Here is an 11578-nt window from a genome sequence, read left to right as displayed (position 1 = left end):
TAATTTCCTAACCGTAGGGGCTAGAACGGTCATTCTTACACCGTTTTGTTCAGAAGAGATGGGGGAATCTTCAAGTGTTGACAATTTAATATTAAAATATGAATTTTTAGAGATATATGACATGGATGACTTGTTGACTTAGAAGCCACGAATTCCCCAATATGCAAATTTGAATGCCTGAGACCACATATGTGATTGGCTGGCTGGGAAGCCGTGCAGGCCCTGATTTGTGGATTTGAATTCCTCAGCCCTCAGATATGATTGGCTGGCTTAGAAGCCACGAAGGCCCCAATATGCAAATTTGAATGCCTCAGGACACTTATTTGATTGGCTGGGAAACTGTGCAGGCCCTGATTTGAAAATTTGAATGTCTCAGTCCTCACAGAGGATTGGCTGCCTGGGGACCTGGCAGAAATATATAGAAATACTATGATTAAGCGTAAATACTACATTTAGTAGAAATACTATGTTTTAGCACAAATACTATAAAAAGAAGAAAAACTATAATTTAGCAGAAATACTATATTAAGCACAAATCCTATAAAAAGCAGAAATACTATATTAGGTACAAATCCTATAAAAAGCAGAAATACTATATTAGGCACAAATCCTATAAAAAGCAGAAATACTATATTAGGCACAAATCCTATAAAAAGCAGAAATACTATAATTTAGCAGAAATACTATGTTTGGCACAAATCCTATAAAAATAATAAATACTATAATTTAGCAGAAATACTATATTAGGCACAAATCTTATGAAAAGCAGAAATACTATCATTTAGCAGAATAGTAATAACTTACAAAATTACAAATATGGAGGCATATTGAAACACAAATGCACAGAGGGACACACAAACACAGGCTCTAATCCAGTCAACCAGTCTAACTATATTCAATTTAAATCCTACAATGACATGCTGCCAAATAAGGGCAGGGTCCTCTCTCTCCCACTAAACACACACACACACACACACACACACACACACACACACACACACACACACACACACACACACACACAGACAGACACAGAGGGAGAGAGCTGCCGAATTTAAATCCACCAATCAGAGTGGCTGTTTACGTTTTCCCGCCAAAACAGGTGCATCTTTTTACACACGCAGGACAGAGAGGCACAGGATTATTGCAGCCTATTTCTCATAGTGACGACTCCCCTCAAACAAATGACCATAATTTCCTAACCGTAGGGGCTAGAGCGGTCATTCTTACACCGTTTTGTTCAGAAGAGATGGGGGAATCTTCCAGTGTTAACAATTTATCATTAAAATATGAATTATTAAAGATATTAGACTTCTAATGCACCATAACTGAGCAGAGCGAAGCAAAAACTGCCTTGACTTGCCCTCAAACAACGCTTTCTAACTCTAAATCTATTTGGAGTATCGATATCATTCTTTCACCGTAAGAGACAGCAGGCTTTGGTGAACAGTCAGAGAAATTTTCAGGTCTCTGTGGAAATCCAACAAAAAGTTATGACGAGAGAAAAAAGTGGTTCATTTCCACAGTTTGAAATCTGAAGAAATCTGAGCGAAGGACAAATTTCCTACCCTCAAACAAGTCCAACTCATTTCAGAACGGTAATAGGTGAGAAAGAAATTCTTGAATTGTGAGCGTCAGGAGTGTCTGAAGATATACGGGGACAAGCCTCATGTCTTAACTTTGCTTCGTTAAGGAGATATGACGATTCGAATATGCCTCTCATTACAGAAATGCAGCGATGATTTTGAACAAGCTCTCCATTCACTTTATATGGAGAGTTTTCTGACATTGTGTTAGTCTGAGGAGATTTGCAAAAATTCTATAAATCCCACAACAATGATAGTGACATTTTCTGAAAGCCAGCAAAAATACCTACGTTTTGATGTATAATTTGTGGAAGTTGAGTGAAAATAGAGAAAGTAGCAAGAAGTTGTTCGGACATGAAGAGAAGACTGCAAAAGCTTCAGTGACACACTGGAAGCCAAGAGCATAGCAACCATAACAACGCATGTATTTTGTGAAAAATCACAATTGTGCAACTCAAAACTTTAAGAGGCATAAAAGTAAAACGGTAAAAGATTTGAAATAGCTGAATCATACCTGAATAGCCCAATAATTTGTGAACATTTTAAAATTTGAATGGTTGTTCTAGGCGAAAGTATGAGGAAGTAGTTAGGTTTCAAAAACAAGCAAAATTTAGCAGAATTTTGGAAGTTTTCCATTCATTTCAATGGGACAAATTAAAGGAAAAAAGTGGAATATTTTAAAAAGTATAATAGCAAAAAATAGCAAAAATCATAGCGATCATTAGCAGAAATAGCAGAATAGTTTAAAATTTGAACGGTGAAAATAGCATAAAAATTGTGGAAGTAGTTAAGTGCCAAAAAGTGTACGGAAGCAACTGGAATAATAATAAAGTATAAAGAATAAAGAGAAACAGGAACTCAATAGTGTGGATGCTTAAAGCATCCACACAATAAAGAATAAAGAGAAACAGGAACTCAATAGTGTGGATGCTTAAAGCATCCACACAATAATAAAGAACTAGAAAAATTTGCATTTCCTGCGAAAATGCAGTGTGCATGCTGTAAAGCTGAAGCTGTCTGCTGAAAATAGTTGAAAATAGTTGGAAGAAGCTGAAGAAATCAAAGTCAGTGTTTAAAAAGTTGTTGAAATTTTAATAACTTTGCAGAACAACATCAAGTTAGCAAAAATGTAATAACTTATCAGAAATGCAATAACTTAGAAGAAACATAACAATTCAGCAGAAATGTTGTAGTTTACCAGAAGCTACAACTTAGCAGAAATGTAATAATTTAGTCAAAAATTAATAACTTGGCAGAAATATTACAACTTACCAGAACTGCTATAATTTTGCAGAAATGTAATTATTAGGAAAAAAATTTATACAGATAACAGCTGAAAACGATGAAGTAACCTCAAAGTTACTTGTTTAACTGTGAAAAATGACCAGAAACATTAGAAAAGAAAGAAAACCAATTCAATTCAATTTATATAGCGCCAAATCACAACAAAAGTCGCCTTAAGGCGCTTCATAGATACAGAGAAAAACCCAACAATCATATGACATATGACCCCTATGAGCAAGCACTTTGGCGACAGTGGGAAGGAAAAACTCCCTTTTAACAGGAAGAAACCTCCAGCAGAACCAGGCTCAGGGAGGGGCGGCCATCTGCTGCGACCGGTTGGGGTGAGAGAAGGAAGACAGGAATACCAGCCAGCAGATAAACTGATGTGAAACAAAACCAAGGTAAAATTGCAGAATTTACACAGTTGGTGAAATGTAAAAATGGCAACATAAAAACCCCAAACAAACAAACAAAAAAAAAACAAACAACATTTAGTTAATAAATGCACAAGATGATTCGATGATAAATATGGTACCAATCTACAAAATACTGTCGAAATGAAGTCCACATTGTGATATATTTCAGGTGTGGAGAGTCACACAGCTAAACAATCGATGTGCATATTTAAATAATCAAATAAAGAACATTGTTGTGGAATAAATTACAGTGAATAATAATCACTGCCCTGCGTTAGAGAGTGACTTATGATGATGTATTAATTGGCTTAACTTTACCTCTAACAGCTTTTCAGATAGTGCTGTGACCAGGGTGAAATCCATCATAAAGTAACTGTAAACAGTAGAACCATTAGCATGAATGTTATGGTTCTACCCTGATCAAAACTCAAGTCTGCTGTTTGACCTGATATAAAATGATAAAGAGGAACACATATAAATGACCTTTATGAACTTTTCAAAATGACTTTATATGTCTGACCCATTATCTATATATATTAGAGCAGATGTGGAAAACCACTGTTAGACCTACTCTATACTAACACAAACACAGTCAAAAATTCATTGCTAGTGTGACATGTGGTCCTTTTTGCCTTTGACCAATGATATGCTGGTTACTTGGACCAGTTTAGTATTTGCTGTCACAGAGGAATGTTAACCATAAATCCAAAAGACAAAACTGAAAAAATATTTTAATTGCAAACATGTTTTTGCTTAGTAAGAGGATTGAAATTACATGGAAACTGTCACCTTAAAGCCTCATTGTAAATATCATCACAAACAGATGTTTTCCACACGGTTAACAAAGCTCCACCACATCCAATCACTGCATATAAATCTAAAAGAAAACAACAACAAATAAAATGTAATTAACACAAGTGAAGTCTAAGGAGCTTGGAAAGAAAAGCGTCTGGACTTCTTTGAGTTCCTTGAAGACGTTTCACCTCTCATCCGAGAAGCTTCTTCAGTTCTAAGGGTCAATGGTGGAGAGTCCCAGATTTAAACCCAGTGGGAGTTTCCCCCCAAAGAGGGACAAAGAACCCCCTGATGATCCTCTACCTAATCACATGAGCCAAGGTGTGAAAGTGGGTGTGGGTCCCAATCAGCCAGGGTTTCGGGTGAGCTCATTGTGAAACCTGGCCCCACCCTATCATGTGATTTCCCGAGGTCAGGAAATCACCCACGCCCACTCCCAGGGTGTGAGTGGACGTTACGGTGTCTGGGGAGGACGTTACGGTGTCTGGGGAGGGAACTCAAAACTGGATTATAGATGGCAGACAGTTGGTGTCGTAAACCACCGCCTCTGTTTAAAGATGGTTGCTCACAGTGGACGTAAATGGCTTCTTTCACTCCTCCATCTGTCCAAAATGTGAACATTGGCATCCTCAAAGACTGACCTTTGTCCTTTAGATGCAGATGAACTGCTGAGTCTTGTCCTGTGGAGGTGGCTCTTCTATGTTGTTCCATGTGCTTGTGAAGTGGCTGTTTGGTCTCTCCGATGTAGAAGTCTGGGCATTCCTCGCTGCACTGTACAGCGTACACCACATTGTTAAGTTTGTGTTTAGGAGTTTTGTCTTTCGGGTGAACCAGTTTCTGTCTGAGTGTGTTACTGGGTCTGAAGTACACTGGGATGTCGTATTTGGAGAAAACTCTCCTGAGTTTTTCTGATACACCGGCTACATAGGGGATGACAATGTTGTTGTGTCTGTCTTTCTTATCCTCCCTCGCTGGTGTCTGATGTTCTTTTCTGTGAAGCTGGAATGCAGGCACACTGGACGAGCTTATTCTAAAAAATACAGAAAAAGGAACATTTTATTTGTGTTAAGGCCTAAAAACTACAAATAAGTTATACAATGAACAATATTGAAATACCTTATAGGTGCTGCAGGCCATATAACCAGAATCCAGAGCAATCTCACACTCACATGATGGTGAGGAAAGACATGAGCTCTGCAATGAGGTTTGAAGGCCTCAGTTGGGACACGGAAGAACTCAGAAGACAGCAATACCTGCACAGAGAGACAGAGTAGAAAAAGCATAGATTTGTAATCCATAATGTGAATTAAAACTCAAAAAGTGTCAACAAGTATAATCATTTGAGTGTGGAATTATTTATGCAATAAACAGGATTTTAATTAATTAATTGAATTAAAAAACACTGACATTTTTTTTTAAAATCAAAGATAAAGAATGATACCTCTCTCTGCTCTGAGGATCACTGAGCATCTCTGACAGGAAATACAGTTTCCTCAGTATGAGTCATCATTGATGGTCTCAGAGGTGTGTAGTGTGGCAGCATGATGATGGTCTCCAGATCAGGCAGGAGGTCAGGTGATGGGTGTGTCATCTTCTCCATTGAAGACACACTGGTATGGCAGTTCATAACACAGCAGTCTCCTTGTGGCATGTAGTTATCTGTGCAGTCCAGCACTGATGGATCAAGTTTGGCTCAGCAGTTCATGAAGATGGTGTTAAGATGTTGTTGTTTCAGCTGAGGATGGTGAAGTTTGAAGGTTTTGCCACAAAGGAGACTGTGCCGTGTCTGAAAAAATATATCTACAAAACAAGTGCTTTTAACACCACCCACCCAGCTCAGCCCCCAAGTGTCTATGTAATGCTGGTATGGGGTGTCGGTTACTAAGTCTAATTAGTACATAGGGGATGACAATGTTGTTGCATCTGTCTTTCTTATCCTCCCTCGCTGGTATCTGATGTTCTTTTCTGTGCATCTTTGCTGACTTTATAAACGCCCAATTAGGATATCCACACGTTTTGAGTGCTTCCTTTACATGTGTGTGTTCCTTCTTTTTCCCTTCAGGCTTAGAGGGAACATGTTCTGCCCGGGGGGGGGGGGGATGTGTCCTAATTACTCCAAGTTTGTGTTCCAGAGGGTGATGGAAGTCAAAGAGGAGGTACTGGTCCGTGTGTGTGGGCTTCCGGTTCTATGTTAAGGTTGCCGTTCTCTTCAATGTGCACAGCGCAGTCCAGGAAAAGCAAACAGTCGTCCTTTGTGTCTTCCCTGGTGAACTTGATGTTTTTATCCACGGCGTTAATGTGCGCAGTGAAGGATTCCACTTCTTGCCTTTTGATTTTGACCCAGGTGTCGTCTACATATCTCTACCAGTGGCTGGGTACTGTTCCTTTGAAAGAGCCAAGAGCCTTCCTTTCCACTTCCTCCATGTAAAGGTTGGCTACAACAGGTGACACAGGGGAACCCATGGCACAGCCATGTTTTTGTCTGTAGAAACCCTCGTTGTATTTGAAATATGTAGTGGTGAGGCAGAGGTCTAACAGTGTGCACATCTGATCGGGTGTGAAGTTGGTCCTGTCTTCCAAGGAGCTGTCTTCTTGCAGTCGTTTTCTGACAGTCTCCACTGCCTCTGTAGTGGGTATGCAAGTGAAGAGAGAGACTACATCAAAGGACATCATGAGAACCTTCACAGACATGACACAAGGGAAGACTTTTGATTTAATAACTAAGCTTAAAACAAGTGTTACCTTTGAATATTTGTGGGAAAAATCTGATGCTACCCCAAGAATACAAAGCCACACTGGAAATGATGACAGGCTTGCAGCCCTCTGTCTTCCTGGAGTGAGGTGCCCGATCAGTAGAAGTGAATTGACAGAAGTCAGTGTCTGTAAGAGTGGCCAAACACTGATACTCTGTCCACTTGCGTAGAGTCTAAGAAGCTGGAATGCAGGCACACTGGACGAGCTTGTTCTAAAAAATACAGAAAAAGGAAAATTTTTTTTGTCTGTAGAAACCCTAAAAACTACAAATAAGTTATACAATGAACAATGTTGAAATACCTTATAGGTGCTGCGGGCCACATAACCAGAATCCAGAGCAATCTCACACTCACATGATGGTGAGGAAAGACATGAGCTCTGCAATGAGGTTTGAAGGCCTCAGTTGGGACACGGAAGAACTCAGAAGACAGCAATACCTGCACAGAGAGACAGAGTAGAAAAAGCATAGATTTGTAATCCATAATGTGAATTAAAACTCAAAAAGTGTCAACAAGTATAATCATTTGAGTGTGGAATTATTTATGCAATAAACAGGATTTTAATTAATTAATTGAATTAAAAACACTGACATTTTTTTTTTATCAAAGATAAAGAATGATACCTCTCTCTGCTCTGAGGATCACTGAGCATCTCTGACAGGAAATACAGTTTCCTCAGTATGAGTCATCATTGATGGTCTCAGAGGTGTGTAGTGTGGCAGCATGATGATGGTCTCCAGATCAGGCAGGAGGTCAGGTGATGGGTGTGTCATCTTCTCCATTGAAGACACACTGGTATGGCAGTTCATAACACAGCAGTCTCCTTGTGGCATGTAGTTATCTGTGCAGTCCAGCACTGATGGATCAGGTTTGGCTCAGCAGTTCATGAAGATGGTGTCTGAAAAAATATATCTAACAAAACACGTGCTTATAACACCACCCACCCAGCTCAGCCCCCAAGTGTCTATGTAATGCTGGTATGGGGTGTCGGTTACTAAGTCTAATTAGTGCATCAGAAAGCGGGGGCTACACCTAAAGCCCACACTTTTTGATGTCTTTGTTTATTAGCAGCTTTTTCCAGCTGCTCAGAGAATTCTGACTTGGCCTTTATCCACCCAAACCCAAACCCACCCGGATAAAGGCCAAGTCAAACTAACACACCATACCAGCATTACATAGACACTTGGGGGCTGATCTGGGTGGGTGGTGTTAAACTGTAGTCGGGAACTTTCAGAAAACTATCCATTTACTTCTAAATCAGTTTTTATACATATTCTGTAAGCTGTACTAATGTTTTTCTCTACATAATGTATCATTATAGACATCTCTGGTAGCCTAAAGATAGTTTATAACTTTTGACATTTTTTACCTGTAAAACATGATAAGCAAAAACTCATTCATCACAAAAACTTTTGCTTCTACAAAAGCTACTATAATCAAGAAAATATAATTGTCTGTATTTATTCATGTGACCCATAATAAATACCTGCATTTATGTGGGATTTATTTATTTACTATTTCATATTTTCAAGCCCTTGGAGGGGAAGATCTCGTTTGTTGAGCTACATACGTCACAGTAAAAAGATTTAGTCATTTAAAACATGAGAATAAAAGAAATGATGTTGGTTTAATAAATGTTGCAGCACATTTCAGATCAGAGGTGCATGATAGCAGATGTTCTCTGCTCTGCATGAAGTTCAGCAATGATTTGGTGAAATGATTAATAACATTGCAATAAGAAAGGGTCTTCTTACAGACAGAGTAGGGAAGACAATTTTTTCAATGAAAAATATTTTTCATGCTCTACAATCAGTAAACTCTGTAACAAACATGATCTGTAATTGTTTCAAAACTCACCAGACGACTTCATGATTGGCTCGAGGACAGGACACAAAACACAGGGTTGTGGTAACTGTAATATGATCTCAGAACACCTGAATATAGACATTTCTGTGGCTGAGAAATAAAAATGAGGTCAAGCAGGGTGTTCTTGTCTGTAGTGCCAGAAGTGATCAGCTGTGAATACCCTCTCGACTGAAACTGCTCCAGAATCTGTTTTCTTCCACTCTGCAACTGGTTCTCATTAAAATCTCCACACACAATGATTGGGTGACAGTCCATTATTTCAAGTGAATCTAAAAGACTTACCAGGTTTTGCATGAATGGTGTCAAACTGTAGTCAGGGGGTCTGTACACAACAGCAATGAGTGCAGGGAATGGAGCCTGAACCTTCAACACTAAAAACTCAAGATCAGTGACATTATGTAGATACTGTTTTACCTGAACCTGAAAATGATTCCTCAAATACACAACAACTCCACCACCACTTCTGCTGGCCATGTGAGGAAAGTTTGTGTAGGACACATGTCTGTTGCGTTTGAACATGGTGTAGCCATCCAAATGAAGACTGTCTGCAACAAAGGAGCCTTGAAGGTGAGACTCAGTGAGACACAAAACATCTGCTAAACACATTTCATGATGACTCTTGATGTCACTGATGTGAGATGGCAAACCCTCTGTATTGTGATGGATCAGTGTAAGAGTGTCAAGTCTGCTGGCTGTTTCTCTGACCTGAAGAAGAGGCATCATTTCCTCAACACTGGCTTGTCTCATGGTTTGGAGCGCTGCAGTTACCTCGGGATTGGCGTAAATCTTTTTCTCATCCAAGTCCTGCAAATAGAGTCCACTGAGAGACGTCACCCTGCTGAGAGCAACGTAAGCCATACCTGGTTCAAAAATGTTCTTCATTGAAACTACAGCTGTCTGTGTTGTAAGACCCTGAGTTTTGTGAATTGTGCAAGCGAATGCTAGCTTTACAGGAAACTGTCTGCGTACTGCTCCTTTAAACTTCAGACTCTCCTCTGCTCTCTCAATGTAAACCAGATCATCAGAAGCTGCATTAGCACTGCGGTTGTGTCTCATAGGCTGCCGGTTGTCCATCCTGAGCCCCAGTTTAATTATGTGTCCATCATTTTCAGATCTCACCACCTTTACCAGTATACCAAAAGCACCGTTGACCAAACCGTTTAGTGTGTCCAAGTTTCTGGTCAGCATAACTCGAGCTCCTTCAGCAACATTCAGAGTGTCAGGTAAATCATTTCTCCCACCTGTAAATGGTTTGTCTCTTCGTTCCATTCTGCCTGTACATTTATCCTTCTGGAAATCGTCTGCATTGATGATTATGATGTTTGAATGAAGCTTCTTCAGGGTATCTGTGTTGTGGGATTCCACATTCTTGTTGGTGGCATAAATGTGTAAGACCTCAGTTGGACATTCTTCTGGTGCAGTCACAGCCTGTGACAACAAATCTCTGTCGCACTGAGAAAGTTCATCCGTCTTTTCTTTGACTCTAATCCTGTTCAGCATCTCTGCAAAGGCCACATCATCTTTCTGACGCATGATCTCGGTTAGAGTGATCATCTGAAAATGTTCCTGCCATAGGTCAATCTGTTCTGGATCGTAAACACAGAGAGGTTTAGACTGTCGCACTGGTGGCAGCTGGTAAAAATCTCCAACAGCTAAAACTGACATTCCACCAAAAGGTCTCTGAGTGCCTTTGATTTGTTTCAGTCTTGCATCCACATAAGCAAAAAGGGGTTTTGAAACCATTGAAATCTCATCAATAACAATAATTTCAGCATTCATCAGCTCAGATCTGACTTCATCCAGTTGGTTACCAAGTCCTTGAATGGGTGGTTTCAGACTCCTGGGTAGTTTCAGTAGAGAATGTAACGTAGAGCCATTGATAGAAAAAGCTGCTGTACCGGTAAATGAAGTCAGTAAAACAGTTGGATTTGATATGTCAGCTTCTTCTGCATTAGCAGGCAGTCTGCTCAGGATCTTTGATGCTTCAGAATGAATACACTTAATCAGATGTGACTTTCCAGTTCCTGCACCACCATTGATATAGAAGAAAAATGGATCTGGGTTCAAACCACAAACTCGCTGAATACACCAGTCTCTTATGGCATAGAACACGCAGGCCTGCTTCTGGTTCAGATTCTGATACATTACACGTACCACGGCTGGATCTACTGCAGGTTGTTCTCTGATGGCTCTGATCTCTGTTACAGCATCAGACTGACGACTGTAGTCGGGAACATTCTCCTGTTCGTTCTCATCATCAGAATGTCTCTCAGGAAGATTCTCATCACATTGCAGCCTCACAACTTCAGATTCAGGAGCAAGATTACACCATTCATCAATCACAACATCCCTATTTTGTTCAAACTCTTCCAGTGCACTCTCAATATCCTCAGAGTTCTTCTCATACTTGTCTTTATTTCTTTTCACAACCCTTTTCACAGACTCACTGTGGTCTGAACATGGAAGTCGTACAAAACCTGAGTTGTAGAAGGACTGATAGGTTTGGAAACATTGTGGTTTCAGTTCCTGCTCTGATCTGTGTGGAAGGTAAAGTCTCAACAGTCGACCATAATATTGCTCAGGATCTTTTTCCTGTGAACAGTGGTAATATCTGATTATAGCTGGTTTATCATTCTTTCGCCTTTGTACAAATCCAAGCTGGTTTAGAAGAGGAAGCACATCTTTTCCTTCATTTGGACCACTCACCAACCTGCACAAGGCAGCAAAATCAGCCAGTGACATTTCCTCATATTCTGGGGTCTCAGGTCTGCATTTGTATTTATCACTCAAACTTGTCATCCAAATATTACAACTGTCGTGTGTTGTGCTTTCCAGGAAGCTCATGGGCCGACTCATTTTTACTGGGTTATCATCTGTT

General features: G+C 39.9%; 1 long non-coding RNA gene across 1 annotated transcript; it reads right to left on the bottom strand.

Moving 5' to 3' along the window:
- Positions 1 to 2657: 2657 nt before the first annotated feature.
- LOC112432428 (uncharacterized) lies at positions 2658 to 7972 on the bottom strand. The gene is made up of 6 exons (XR_013101074.1): positions 7458 to 7972; positions 7136 to 7272; positions 6824 to 7046; positions 5523 to 6705; positions 5198 to 5334; positions 2658 to 5111 (listed from the first exon to the last, which is right to left on the bottom strand). It is a non-coding gene; the product is annotated as an uncharacterized LOC112432428 (long non-coding RNA).
- Between the last annotated feature and the right edge of the window lie 3606 nt (positions 7973 to 11578).

This window comes from Maylandia zebra, linkage group LG12 (genome assembly GCF_041146795.1).
Source record: "Maylandia zebra isolate NMK-2024a linkage group LG12, Mzebra_GT3a, whole genome shotgun sequence".
In the NCBI taxonomy this organism is placed as follows: Eukaryota; Metazoa; Chordata; class Actinopteri; order Cichliformes; family Cichlidae; genus Maylandia; species Maylandia zebra.
This window is presented reverse-complemented; position numbering and strand designations above follow the sequence as displayed.